Source organism: Octodon degus, unplaced genomic scaffold, assembly GCF_000260255.1.
Source record: "Octodon degus isolate 3935 unplaced genomic scaffold, OctDeg1.0 scaffold00022, whole genome shotgun sequence".
Classification (NCBI taxonomy): Eukaryota; Metazoa; Chordata; class Mammalia; order Rodentia; family Octodontidae; genus Octodon; species Octodon degus.
This window is the reverse complement of record NW_004524598.1, coordinates 10,661,509-10,674,651: the sequence shown is the minus strand read 5'-3', so window position 1 is coordinate 10,674,651 and position 13,143 is coordinate 10,661,509.

Below are 13,143 nucleotides of genomic sequence, written 5' to 3'. Positions count from 1 at the left end.
TTCACTTAAACGGTTTTGCAAGCTTGTGATTGAAATTTTAATTTCCTCTATATCTCTCTGACTCTGCTTCATGCCATCTATTTCTTTCCTGTATTGCTCATTCAAGGGATCTGTTATTTTTCTAATCTCCTCTATTTTTTATCAATGTTTTCTTTAGAAGGAGTTATAAGTTCTTTTACTGCAGTATTTTTTTTTTCAGATTGGGTTTCCTCCCTATGTTTCTGTAGTTGCTGCTTTACTTCAGATGCTATGAGTTCTGAGAATTCTTTTTTTATTTCAGAAAAGAATTCCACTCTGAATTCCTCTATATCTTTCTGCTGTTCCTTATGTACTATCGATGCTATTAATTCATGCATCTGAGCCGAGCTTGTGTCGTCACTTGTTCTGAGTGGGCATTGGGTTTCCTCCATATGTTTCTGCATTTGAATCTTTATTGCAGATGTTAATTCAGGGATTTCTTTTTTTATTTCCAATCTGAGGTCTTCTATACCTTTCTGCAGCTGTTTCTTTATTTCAGAAGCCGTTGATTCACTGTTTTCAGCTGTGTGATTCCCAATTTGTTCTTTGTCAGTGTCCTCTGCACCTGTTACAGTTGGGCTTGGGTTCTGAGGTGCATTTTGTTCCTTCTCGTCATTTTGTGTAGCACTGTGTTTTGAGCTTTGTTGTATATCTTCTTTGTAGTTATAACCTTAGCACGTACTGAAGTTCAGGTGCAGATCTACAAAGTTTGGATTTATCCAGCTGTGCCTGGCTTGGGTCTGGCTGCTGTGCTCAGCTCCTTCCTGCTGCTGCCCTTGAGGGTGAACCTGTTGTGCCCCTCTGGCAAGATTTTCTGCTCCTAGACTAGCTGGGTGGTTCTATCCTCTACACTCTCTGCAGGGATTGCAGCTGCAGGCTTTCACCTGAGACCTGTATGCCAGGCCTCAGTTGAGCCTGGAGGGGACAAGTTCGAGTAGTAGGGAGAGGCAGCTCTCCCGCACACTTACTGGACCAGGGCTAGGATTGGGTCTGGGGGTTGCCGGAATTCGGCAGAAATTCCTACTGGGTGGGCGGGGTGAGGGAGGTGCTGCAGAGTGGTGGGGATTGTCCCAAGGGGGTGGAAGAGGGTCTCACCCATGCCACGCTTGGGTTGGGACCAGTAGTAGGTCCTGCCAGCGCAGGGTAGCCGGAAGCTCTCCTACATACTCCCTATGAATTTCTTTATGGATTAAATGTGGGTGTTTTTTTTTTTTTTTTTTTTTCTTTCGGCCATCTCACACCACCCTGAAGGCAGGGATGATATGGCGTGTGGTGTCAGGGATCAAACTGTGGTCTCCTGCATCTGGTTAAGCGTGCCTAAGCAGATGCTTTAGACTGTTGAGCTTTCTTCCCAGAGCAAATGTGTTTCTTATACATAGAATATTGTTGGATTTTCTCAATCTACTCTGCCTGTCTGTTTCTTTAAATTAGTGAATTCAGTCCATTTACATTCCTAGTTGTAATTGATATATATTGACTTACGTTTGTCATGTTATTTTCCTGTTGTTGGTTCCATATTTTTCCCCTGTAATTAATAGTTTGCCATGTTTGGTGGGGTTTTTTCTGTTGTCATTTTTGGAATTGTTGGCATTTTGATCCCTTTCCAGAGTACATTTTAGTACTCTGTGTAGGGATGGTTTGGTGGTCATGAATTTCTTTAGTTGTTCTTTGTCATGGAAGTATTTCACTTCTCCATTAAACTTGAGAGTTTTGCAGGATGTAGCAGTCTGGGTTGGAATTTGTTTTCTTGTAGGACTTGAAGTACTTTACTCCCTGCACTTCTTGACTTGATGGTTTGTGAGACAAAGCCTTGTTATTCTGATGGGTTTTTCTTTAAATGTGATCTGTTTCATTTCTAGTGGCTTTTAGTATGCTGTTCTTGTGCTAAATTTCCGGGATCCTGACAATTATTTCTGGGTGTAGTGTTGTGTTGATATTATTATATACCTAATTACCTGAATGTCAGATTGTTTTGCCGTATTTTGGAAGTTTTCTGCTATTACTTCTGCTCATTTCTTTTTATGATGTTTGTATTGCTTCCTTCTTTCTCATTGATACCTATTAGTCTTATGTTATTCATCTTTGCATCATCTTGCAGCTGTTGAATTATTTCCTACATCTTAGTTGCTTTTAAGAGATCCTTCCTTACCTGTTCACTAGCTGCAATGGTGTCCAGGACTGAAAGTTATCTTCACTTTCATTCAAATGGCTTTAACAACTTTTAATGGAGTTTTAAATTTCTTGTATATCTCTTTGAAACTGCTTCATGCATTCTATTTCTTTCTTATACTGCTCATTCAAGGTTTCCATCATTTTTCTATTTTCCTCTATTTTTATTAGGGCCTTCTTTAGAAATGCTTAGTAATTCTTTCATTATAGCTATTATTTCTTTTTTACCTGTGAGATTATTTCTGATCTGATTTCCTCTATACTCTTAAGCAGTTCTTTACTTCAGTTTCTATCATTTTAGAGATTTCAAGTGTGTGACTTCCAATCTCTTCTATGTTCATGTCTCTTGGAGTTATTCTGCATGGGCTTGGGGCCTGAGATTGCCTTCTGCTCCTTCTTTTTATCATTTTCTGTTTCAGGGAGAACTCTTTATTTTGATTTCTGTGGTACCTTTTTGTGAAAGTTTGATAGTAGGTAGCTTTGTCACTGCAATCACAGCCTCTCTGTAAAGAGTCCATTTTTAAGGTAACACTGCTGTGTCAGAGATTCTTGTTCCATATGTGTCCCAAGATTTTGCCTTCTCTATCGATTGAGAGTGAGATATTGGTATCTATTTCACCCTGTCTTCTACCCTTTAGTGTAGGGCTTTGGGGAGGTTATTACCTGAGCATCTTCCAATATTATTACTCAAGGAAGAACATGTGGTTCAGGCAGATATGGTTTCCTATTCACAGTAGTATAATTAGCAATACAAATAACAGCTATTGAAATTTAGAAACTGATAAACTTTTGTAACTAATGGGTTTGTACTTTAGACCATAGGAGCAAACATTATAGGCGCACAACAAATCAGATCTTAAACTGGGATTTAATGTTAAATTAGTTCCCCTGAGTTTTGTCTGGGTACTTCCTGTGGAGTCTTCCAGGCAGACTAGTTTACACCAGTTACCTGCTGCCACCTCTGTGCTGCAAGGATGCTCCTGTACATCTGGACCTTGGTTTGGGTGTGGCTGGGTCCAGCAGTATGCCTTAGCTCACCAAGTCTAGATCTACTGAATGCAAACTCAACTGGCAGGACCTGGCTTGGGTCTGGTTACTGTGTTTGGCTCCTTCTAGCTGAGCTCCATCCAAATTGACCACTGGGAGCCACTGGGTGCCATTCCTGTGGGTCCTTCCTGGTGGGCCTACCAAGGTGGAGAGTTTTGAACTACTTTTTGCACTGGAAATCGAACTCAGGACCTTTCAATTGCCAGGAAGGCTCTGTACCATTGAGCTCTATTCCCAGCCCATATTTTTCAATAATTGTGATCAACTCTTCTAATTTTTGTTTCTCCCATATCCACACTGGTAATCCTAAACTTTCCAGTCATGTCCACTTTGCAATCACTAAGTTTCTTTAACTTCTTTAACCACTTTGTAAAGGTCCTCTATCTGGTGTTTGTTTTTCTCTCCATTGGTATCCCTTGTATCTGCCTTGAGAGAACCAGGGAGACTTTGGTTGTCTTGTTTTCCCATGTTTGGGGTGTTCATGTTTGTGTGTATGTGTGTGTCCATGTGTATTTGTGTATGTGTATGCATGCTGAGGGCAGACATCAAGTAGGATGAAGAAAGACTATAGTTGGTATGTGGATCTTTTTAGTAAGATACTGACTTAATGTGATACGTTTTCAGCCTTTATTGATCCACACACAGTACTCACCCCTTCTGCTATTTAAGTAGTTTAAAGTGTCGCTGTGTTTTGAGGAAGGAATTATTACTGATTTTAACAGCATCAGCAGATCAAATCACACCTTGCTTATATCATGAACCTTGCATTTGCACATTCACTCCTTATCAAAACTCTTTGTAGTCTACATTTTATTATTATTAGCAATCTGCAATGTGCAAGAATAATGAGGGGAGATATGGAGGGATGGGTAAAAAAGGACTATGATTAAGAAGAAAGAGGTGTAAACAAGAGAAATAGTAATGGGTAAAATAATTACGTGGGGGGTCAGATTCTGTTTGGTCTTTTAGTTGATGGACAGGTTAATGTTGAGGGTTTTAAGAAGACATTTGTTGGTGCAAAGATGGGACATAAGGGGAGTAAGGTGTTGGGACTGAATAAAGCTGCTAGTTTGTCAGAATCTGTTGATACATATACACACATATAAAGGAAAAAGTATGAAAAAACTGTCTTTTCTCATGAAAGGTATCACAGAATGCATTGAATGAGGCAAATAGAGGTGCCTGAACTTAGTTTAAGAATTTTGTTCTGTTCACTTTGTACATTTCTTCAAAATTTCTGAACCCAATTGGCCTATAGAGCCCTGGGATGTGATAGAGACCAAAGATTAAGGTCTCCCTCTGGACCAGCTCCAAGGATTTCTGAACAATCATGGTATAAGTGAGACACTGTAAGTCAGCTCTGTAAGGCCCCTCCCAGGTAGGCATAGCACTATGATACATGAGTTGGGGAAGATTGACAATTAGAGGCAGGAAAGCTAGACACAAGAGGGGAAGAAACCCAGATACTGTCAAGGGAGGCTTTACACGAAGCTAATAAAGCTCAAATTTTAGGGCCCCTCATTTGACAAGGTCTTCTCCAAGGACTTATATTTAATTTCCTCCATATGATTTTGTTTTTATAAAAAGGTTTACCAAGTTATGTGAGCCTTATGTCACCCAGATCCTGGATCTGTGCCTCAATCACTTACTTATACAGTAACTCCCTGCTTCTCTCATCCTGTTATGGTTGGGTCTAGATGTGCTCCCAAAACCTCATGTAGTCATAGGGCAGGCTTCTAGAATTTTTGATTTATTCACAGTCCAATTCTAGGATTATGGTTTGAGTGCTACACCTGCGCTGGGACAGGTAGTATGCATACAATATATAGCAGGGAAAGAGGCTTGCTCTCTGCTGCTCCTTTTTTTTTATCTTGCTGCTTTTGTGGTTTTCTACTGCCACAAACTATGGGCCCTGTGCCATGTGCCACTCTGCCTTGGAGCCAGCTGAGTATGGACTGAAAACACGAACTGTGAGCTAAATAAACCTTTTCTTCTTTAATTTTGGGTGTCAGGTATTTTGTCTCAGCAATGAGAGAAAAGTAACCAACACATATCCTTCAAAATAAGTTTTCATCATCTCATTACTTTATGGTATCTTTTATTGCTACCGAGAAATAAGGTATCTGCCTAACCAATACTTCCAGCTTATCCAACTCCAGGGGCTCCCATTTGCACTCTTGTCTACATTGGAGTCCTACAGAGATTATGCAATGTCTATGTCTTTGATTGCATTTTGGATTTTTCATCTTTGATGGTCTTAAGTGTCATGATAGTAGATCTGAATTTGTGTTTTTTTCTATAGGGGACCTATTGGGCTTAATGAAACAGCAAATTACCTGTTCCATCAGTTCTGGGAAATTCTCAGGCAAACCTTCAAACAATGCTTCTGCTTTATAATCAAGAACACTGAGTAGGCAGTTGTCAGATTTTTTGGTATTGTTTCTTAATATCAGTTTCTTTCTGTCTCTGTCTCTCTCATTTTAGAGCAGCAGTTGGCAAGTTACTGCTTATGGACCAAATCTCCCCCACTACCTACTTCTGTAAACAAAATTCTATCAGAACACAGACATTCCCCTTTACATATTATCTGTCATTGTTTTCAAGCCACAAGGAAACAGAATTGAGTAGTAGAGACAGACATAATCTCACAAACATAAAATATTTACTATGTAACTGACCTTCATAGAAAACATCTGCTGCCCTCTTGGAGACACTTTATCTTCCAGATCACAAATTCTCTTCATCTGTTTTTATGTGCTATTAAAATTGTCCACTTGTTTGTTTTGATGATCACATTTTGTATTTAAAATGGACCCTTACAAATCTAGAAGGTCATTTTATAATTTTTTACTTCTGATAATATTTTCAAACATTTCTTCTGTGCATTTAAATATAAATTCCATACTGGAGAAACATACACACATTCTAATATGTCTACTACCTAAAGTCTTTACAGGTCTGATTCTTAAGTCTGTTTTAATGTACGTTTTTCTATTTATTTTTGCTTTATTGTTTTTACTTTGTACAGCTCATTATTTTGAAAGAACTATCTGTTGAAGTATTTGAAGCCTGAGATACAAACATGTTTCTGCAAGGAAGATTTATTTTTTTTCTCTCTAGTGTCTAAATCAAACTCTTGGAGAGACTGTGGACCACCAAAGCTTCAAATCCATGTCAGGGCTGGTATAAGGCCACAATACCTCTGAAATTGTTTCTTTCCTTATTTTTCCCATTGCTAAAAATATTAGTTCTGTGCTGGAGAAATTGTTATCTAGCCTGTGTATACTTCTTTTCACCATTGAGTTTCTATCATCCAGTATAGTGCTTGGCCTAATATGTAAAGAAGGAATGAATGATCAGGATGTGTTGATTGAGCTTTCTAAATACTCATAGTTCTCAAATCTGTCTCTTCATTTCCTTTCCACGATCACGATTCTGGCCAGGTCCTTACCACATGTATATCTGGACTGTTTTAAAGGTTAGTTCCCAATTTAGCAGTTATCAGTTGAGAGTATATTTCAGGATTTCTTTGCTATGTCAGAAAAAAGTATGTTTTCACAAATCCAGTTAAGGAAATCTCTATTTTAAATACTGCACAGATGATTCTAATATGTGCCTTCAGTGAAAGACATTCTATCTCAACTTCCTTTTAAGTCTTATTCATCTTAAATACCCTTTCGATGTTCTATTAGAGAATTCACCTAACATGCAAATCTGATGACTCTACTCTCCTACAAAAACCTTACAGTGGCTCTCTGTGGACTACAGGATGAAATACAACCCGATCCTATTGTGTACTCTATGCTTTGGTGACACTCAGTTTTGTGCATTTGTCCTTCATGTTCTATCTTGTCACTATGTTTTGCTTTTGCTGAAATTATTCTTTGTGTATCAAGGCCATGTTTTGTCTTTCTTTATTGGCTTTCTCCTTTCTGCCTTCTAGGACCCAGTTCAGCTCTAGGTGGCCTCCCTGGGTCTAAGGCCAGATTTAATGTTCTTAGTCATTGGTATTATGCTTCATTAATTCTCAGTCATAAAGAAAATCTAACTTTCCACTAGAGTGTAGGTTCCTCAAGGAACTTGAATCACTCATTTTTGTTAGTCTACCACAGGGCTCCTGGTATTGGAAACTCAAGTTATAAATAAAGAGAAAAATAAAAGATAGCTAGCAGGAAGTAAGGAGATGGACCTTTCTTGAATAGGAAGGAGATGATGAAGTGGATAAATATGGGAAGAAGGTTAAGAGCAGGGCATTTAAAAAGAAATTAAGATGTATTACATATATGTATCAACTCTACACAAAAAATGCAAAATTTATGTACTGCAAACATATACTAGTAAAAAATTAAGAGATATTTACTGCTCAGAGCAAAATACAAACTTACTATATATTGAATAGCACTGTTTAGATTTTCCATTTAAAATTATGTGCCTTAAGTACTTGCAAACAATGGAAAGTGATACCTCTGGGACTCTTGCATTTTATAAGGCTTGTGATCACATTCTTTAGGTAAACTGACTTGTTTCTGGCTATGTTAAGGTTAAAAGGAGATGAAACATGGGAGTTAAAAGTAAACCTTAGCTAACATAGAAAATGCAATGAGTTTCCAGACAGAGAGTAAAAATGTATTCAGAGCTGAGCATGTGCAATCCCATGAATGGATACTGGGCCAAAGTTGTTCACCCCTGTGAAGACTGCTTGGCTAGGGAAAGTTCATTCTTTCTTTGAAGTTGGGGTTTCTTTTTCATCCTTCAGTCCTGCTTAACATCTTTCCCAAGCCTCCCAGGTAAGTAATGAATATCAAATCTTCCCCCTGAAACAATCAGTGCTGTAGAAAGAAACAAGCAAGCATGATGGATGCGTGTGCAAGTCTCTTAAAAAACAAGCTGAACATGGGGTAATGGAGGTCTAGAGCCCCTCCAATATGAACCTGGGCATCACTGAGTTGCCTTTAGTCCCTGTTAATCTAGACTTCCTCAAATAACAAACAGGGTCAAGTCTTGTGGTATTTTACAGGGAGGGACCAGAAGAATTGGAGTTAGTGACACCATAATTGGCTTCTAAATTATTCCAGGGGACATCTTATTGAGAAGGTGAGGCTATAAGTTCATGTTAGTGAAGAATGCATATCACTCTGACTTTCTCCTTGGTTTACATCACTTTAATGTTTTAAATCCAGATCAACATCTGAACCATGATTCTTGGAATGCAATAAAATCCAAAATGTGTTTGGTGCATGCATTGGCATGTATTTATTAAATGTTAACTGATAAGCTTAATAATCATGAAAAGGAGAAAAATATGTTTTTTTGGCACTGTCCCTAGTAGATGTAATCTCCATCCTCTGCTAGAAAGCAGCAACAATAACAATCCAAGAATTCCCAGAGAGAAAACAAAGAGGAGGCAGCAAGAACATCTCATGCAGGAAGCTGCGAACTAGAAGGATCAGAGTGAGGACAGCTGCCACAGCACTCCACTCCCTCCACGGATCCTGCTGGCCTTTGAGAGAGATGACAGCTGGACGTCAGCATGAAAACCTTGGCAGGATCAGTTTGCCAGTAGAAGGAAGGGGAGGGGAGAAAGAGCATGCTTGGCAAAAACCCATCTGACACACTGATGAATAAGCAAAGGCTTCTATGCACAAAGCTACTCTCCCAGAGAGATTCCCTTTTCTTCCTGGAAACTGCTGTACACCTTTCTTGAAAGGAAGTCTCCATTTAAGCATGGTCTATCAGTTTAGATCAATCTATTGAGAGGGGAAGTTCACTGCCACAGAATGTGACAACAGAGAACCTAGGTTTAAGAGAGTATGTTGTTTTTCCTGGTTATGTGATCTTAGGCAAGACACTTAACTCGCTTGAAGTTTAGCTTTCTTCAACTCCAGAGAATAATAAGATTAAACTACAGATATTAGATGCAGGCACACATATCATTTATGAAATTAACTGAGTGAATGTATGTGTGTATTTTGCCTCTAGATAATCATGCAGATTAGGGCATTCTGTCTAGAGTGGGCTGAGGAGAAGAAAGAGCAGACAGTGCTGCTCATGAATAAACCCCATCTCCCTCTGGAAAAACACGCAAATAAATCTAGATTTATGCAGATGTGTGTCAGGGTGTGCATTCATTAGCCAATTTAAATAATTTTATATCTTAAAAGAATTATGGCATTTGCTGTACTGTTTTCCAGCACATAGGAAGTCTAAAGTAAAAATGCCCTGAAGATCACCACATGTAATCACTGCATTTATTTTACATCTTTAATGAATCTTCCTGCTGTCAGATCTCTGCTGCCATTCCTGGGCAGCCTGGTGACCATGGAGGACACTGCCCTTTTCCCTATCTGCACATGTATTTTCAACAGTGGACAGGAGAGTTGGAGAAATATCTTCTCTCAAAAAATTGCAGGGCTGGCTAGATAGCTCAGTGGATTAAAGCACCTGCTTGGACAGACACAGGGGCCAGGGTTCAATCCCCAGCCTATGGTGCCGGCCTTGCCTCTGGGGCATGCTGAAACTGTGTTTGAGACTGGGCATGGTGGTGTGCACCTATAATCCCAGTGCTTGGGAGGCTGAAAACAGGAGGATCACTACGAGTCTGATCTGTGTAGTGAGACCCTGTACTAAATACATTTAAAAAATTACAAATACAATGAAGTAACAATATGTGGTTTGTCTCTCAATTCATATGAGCAGTGCTTTTAAATTCTACAGATGCCTAATGTGTTCTATCATAAATATAAGTAGCTGGTATCTGCTTTTGCCCTGCTATTCCTTGTAATGGATTTAGGGACTGAGGGAGATATCACTTACCTGAATCTATAGTTCCTGTTCTGTTCTTCATAATCAGAAAACAATACTGGATGAAAAAGAAGGGACTACATATCCCTGGCTTCACCTAAATTAAATAACACCTCTCTCAAGGCAACCCAAGGGTAAAAGTGATTGAATAAAGACTGAACATAAGCACCCTTGGTAGAGAACTTGTCAACGAATAGGGAACATGTAACGTGTTTACAAGCTGTGGAACTGCACCACCTAATCTTATTTTATCTCTGTTTGAAAGATGCCCCAGATGTATCAAATTTGAGTTTTCAAATAAATGCTGCCAGGCCAGGAAGGCAAGTGTTATTCCTAATGGTGACCCATGAAGTTCCAGCTCCTGTCATCTTACACCACTCCTCATTTTACAGATGCTGCTTTTTATGTTTTCTCCATAACTGATTGTCTTTCTGTTCCTCAAACACATCACTATGTACTGCCTCAGGGCCTCTGTACTGACTACTCCCTCTGAGGAATACTCCTTCCCTGGGTTTTTAAAGATGATCTCCTCACCATATAGCTCTCAAATGAAAAGTGTTCTAATCAAAGAAACCTTCCACTTTACCTTTATTCCAACACATACTTCTCTATTGCTTGTTCACTATCTTTGGAAGCATTATTCTCTGGACTCAGTACCTTTGCTTATTCATTGCCTCCATTTTCCTATAGAATGGAAGGGCCATGGAGAAAGGGGGTTGATGTGTCTAGTTCACCACTATGTTCCCAGCATCTAGCGCATGGCCTAGTGCAGAGTAGATGCTAACAGTCTATTCAAGGTGTCTATTTCAGTTTGGCCAATGAAGAAGCCATGACTACAAAAATCAGGTGACTCACTGGGATCCAACTGGGTATACCTTTGGCATCCTTAAGTTTTAGACCAGTAGTTTTCTCTGTAAGCAAGGAAGTTTACTGCTTCCTGTTCGACAACCCAAATTTACAATGTGATCCTGCAGCACCACACTGGAGTTTGTGATTCCATGTCTTCAGAGAACATTCATCAGGTCACACCAGAGGTAGGAATGGATAGTCAGCCAGTTTGGTTGTGCTTGTGTAGAAACTTAACTTCAGGGCTCAATGGTGTGAAGCCACCTTATTTCCTGGGTTTGGGTCCTTTCTGTGGTACAATGATTTTTAAAGTAGCCTGGAGAGATACAAACAGACCTAATCTATTGTGGTCTTGATTGGGCCATTTACTGCTGCTGGGTGATCATGGACATACCTATTAATCTATCTCTGCAATAGATAAAATTTAAGCTTTTTTTATTTATGTATTTGGTTGTTGCAGGGTCTCACTACACAGCTCAGACTCATGGTGATTCTGTTTTTAGCCTCCCCAGCACTGAGATTATAGGTATGCACCAACACGCTCTGACTCTGGCTGCACAGCAATGTGCTGGGGATCAAACAGTGGTCCCTGCACTTGCCTAAGCTTGCTTAAGCAGGTGTTTTAGCCCATAAGCTATCTCATTGGCCCCTGGAGATAATTTAAGCTTTTACATGGTCCTGAGATGAAAAAGCCCAAACACATAAAGTACCCAACTCAGGGGTAGGAGTACAGGACAAAGTCAATGAATACTCTGACATTTTTCTTTGTCTAATTTTTGATCAAAGACTTCCTTTAGGATGTGAACTGAATTTTTCCTCTCTTTCTATTGATCCTGTCTCTGCCCCTCTGTCTCACATTTGCCATGCATTCACAAATCTGCTTCATGATGCACAATCAGTTGACATCTGGTGACTGAACTAATAACGGCAGAAAGAGGAGAATCTCTAGGGTGCTAAGATGTTTACACTAAGTATTCATCCTGCTGCAGTAGATACAACATTGGAGGGAAGGGACTAAACAGTGTGACTACCTATGTGTGATCTCTGGGTACAGAAAGAATTCTGACTGTCACCAACATGGGCCTCATGCCTGTGGACCTCCACATGGAGAATGCCAGTCAGCACAGCCCTATGGCTCCACCATCAGATGAAGGGGAGAGAGCAAGAGAGGTGTGTTTAAGAGGCAAAGGAAGAGGCATCCAAGAGTGGGAATCCTAATGCTTCCAATCAAGTTTCTTAGATAAGGTTTCTCTTTAGATCTTCTTATGCACCTTAGATCTTTTAAGCATGGCACATTTAGAATATTTACTACAGACAAATGCTGGAAATAATTCAGCATCCTTATAGAAGAATTCTTAAAGAAGCATTCTTACAGAATACTTAAGAGACCATATTTAAGAAAATCGTATGTTGTACTGCTATTAAAAAACAAACAAACCTTGATAATGTTAACATGGAACAAACTCAATAGATGCAATGGGTAGAGGTAAACTCTACCCCAGGCTTCTAACCATGTGTGAGAATAATACCTGCTTTTTCATAGTGTTCCAGAGAGTTATTTAGAAAGTGCTTGTTAAACTCTAAGTCACTCTGTGAATACAAGGTGTTTTTATAATGATGATTTGGGTGTGAGGAGGGCTGGCCCAGGAAAGATGTCAGAACTACACAGGCTGCTCTTCAAGTACTTGACCCTACATTGGCTTTGAGCCCTCAGAGCTCACTTACTTACTCAGCCGCGAACAAACCCAAGATGCAGAAGCTCAGCTCAATTCCCTCTCCGCTCCCCTCCCCTCTTTGAAAATATTAACAGGGAATTGAATGGAAACAAACCATGCAGCAAAAATGTGCTGAAGAGGAAAGAGGCTTGCTGTACACTTGGAAATTGCCTCTTAGCTGTACTTCTTGGAGGTAAAGCAGTTTAAAAACATCTGCGTATCAAATACATAGAATCAAACAGCAGAGGAGATGCTAGTGAGCAATGATACAGACCCCTTTCCTCATCAACAAATATGCTCTGCGATGAAAGCATTTGTTTGGGTAGATGGAATTCAGGGCAGAGAAAGAAATCCTGCCCAGTTAACTGAAGAAAGGCAGTAAAGCTTTTTTTCTGCCTTAAATTATGTTGCTTGATGGAATCATATAGCTATAAAAAAGATAATCACAGAAGAGTGTGTGTGAGTCCTAGCCCAGGTCCGGTCAGTGTGTGGAGAGCTTCCTGCCACCCTGCGCCGGCGGGACCAGTCCCAGCCCAGGCGCAGCATG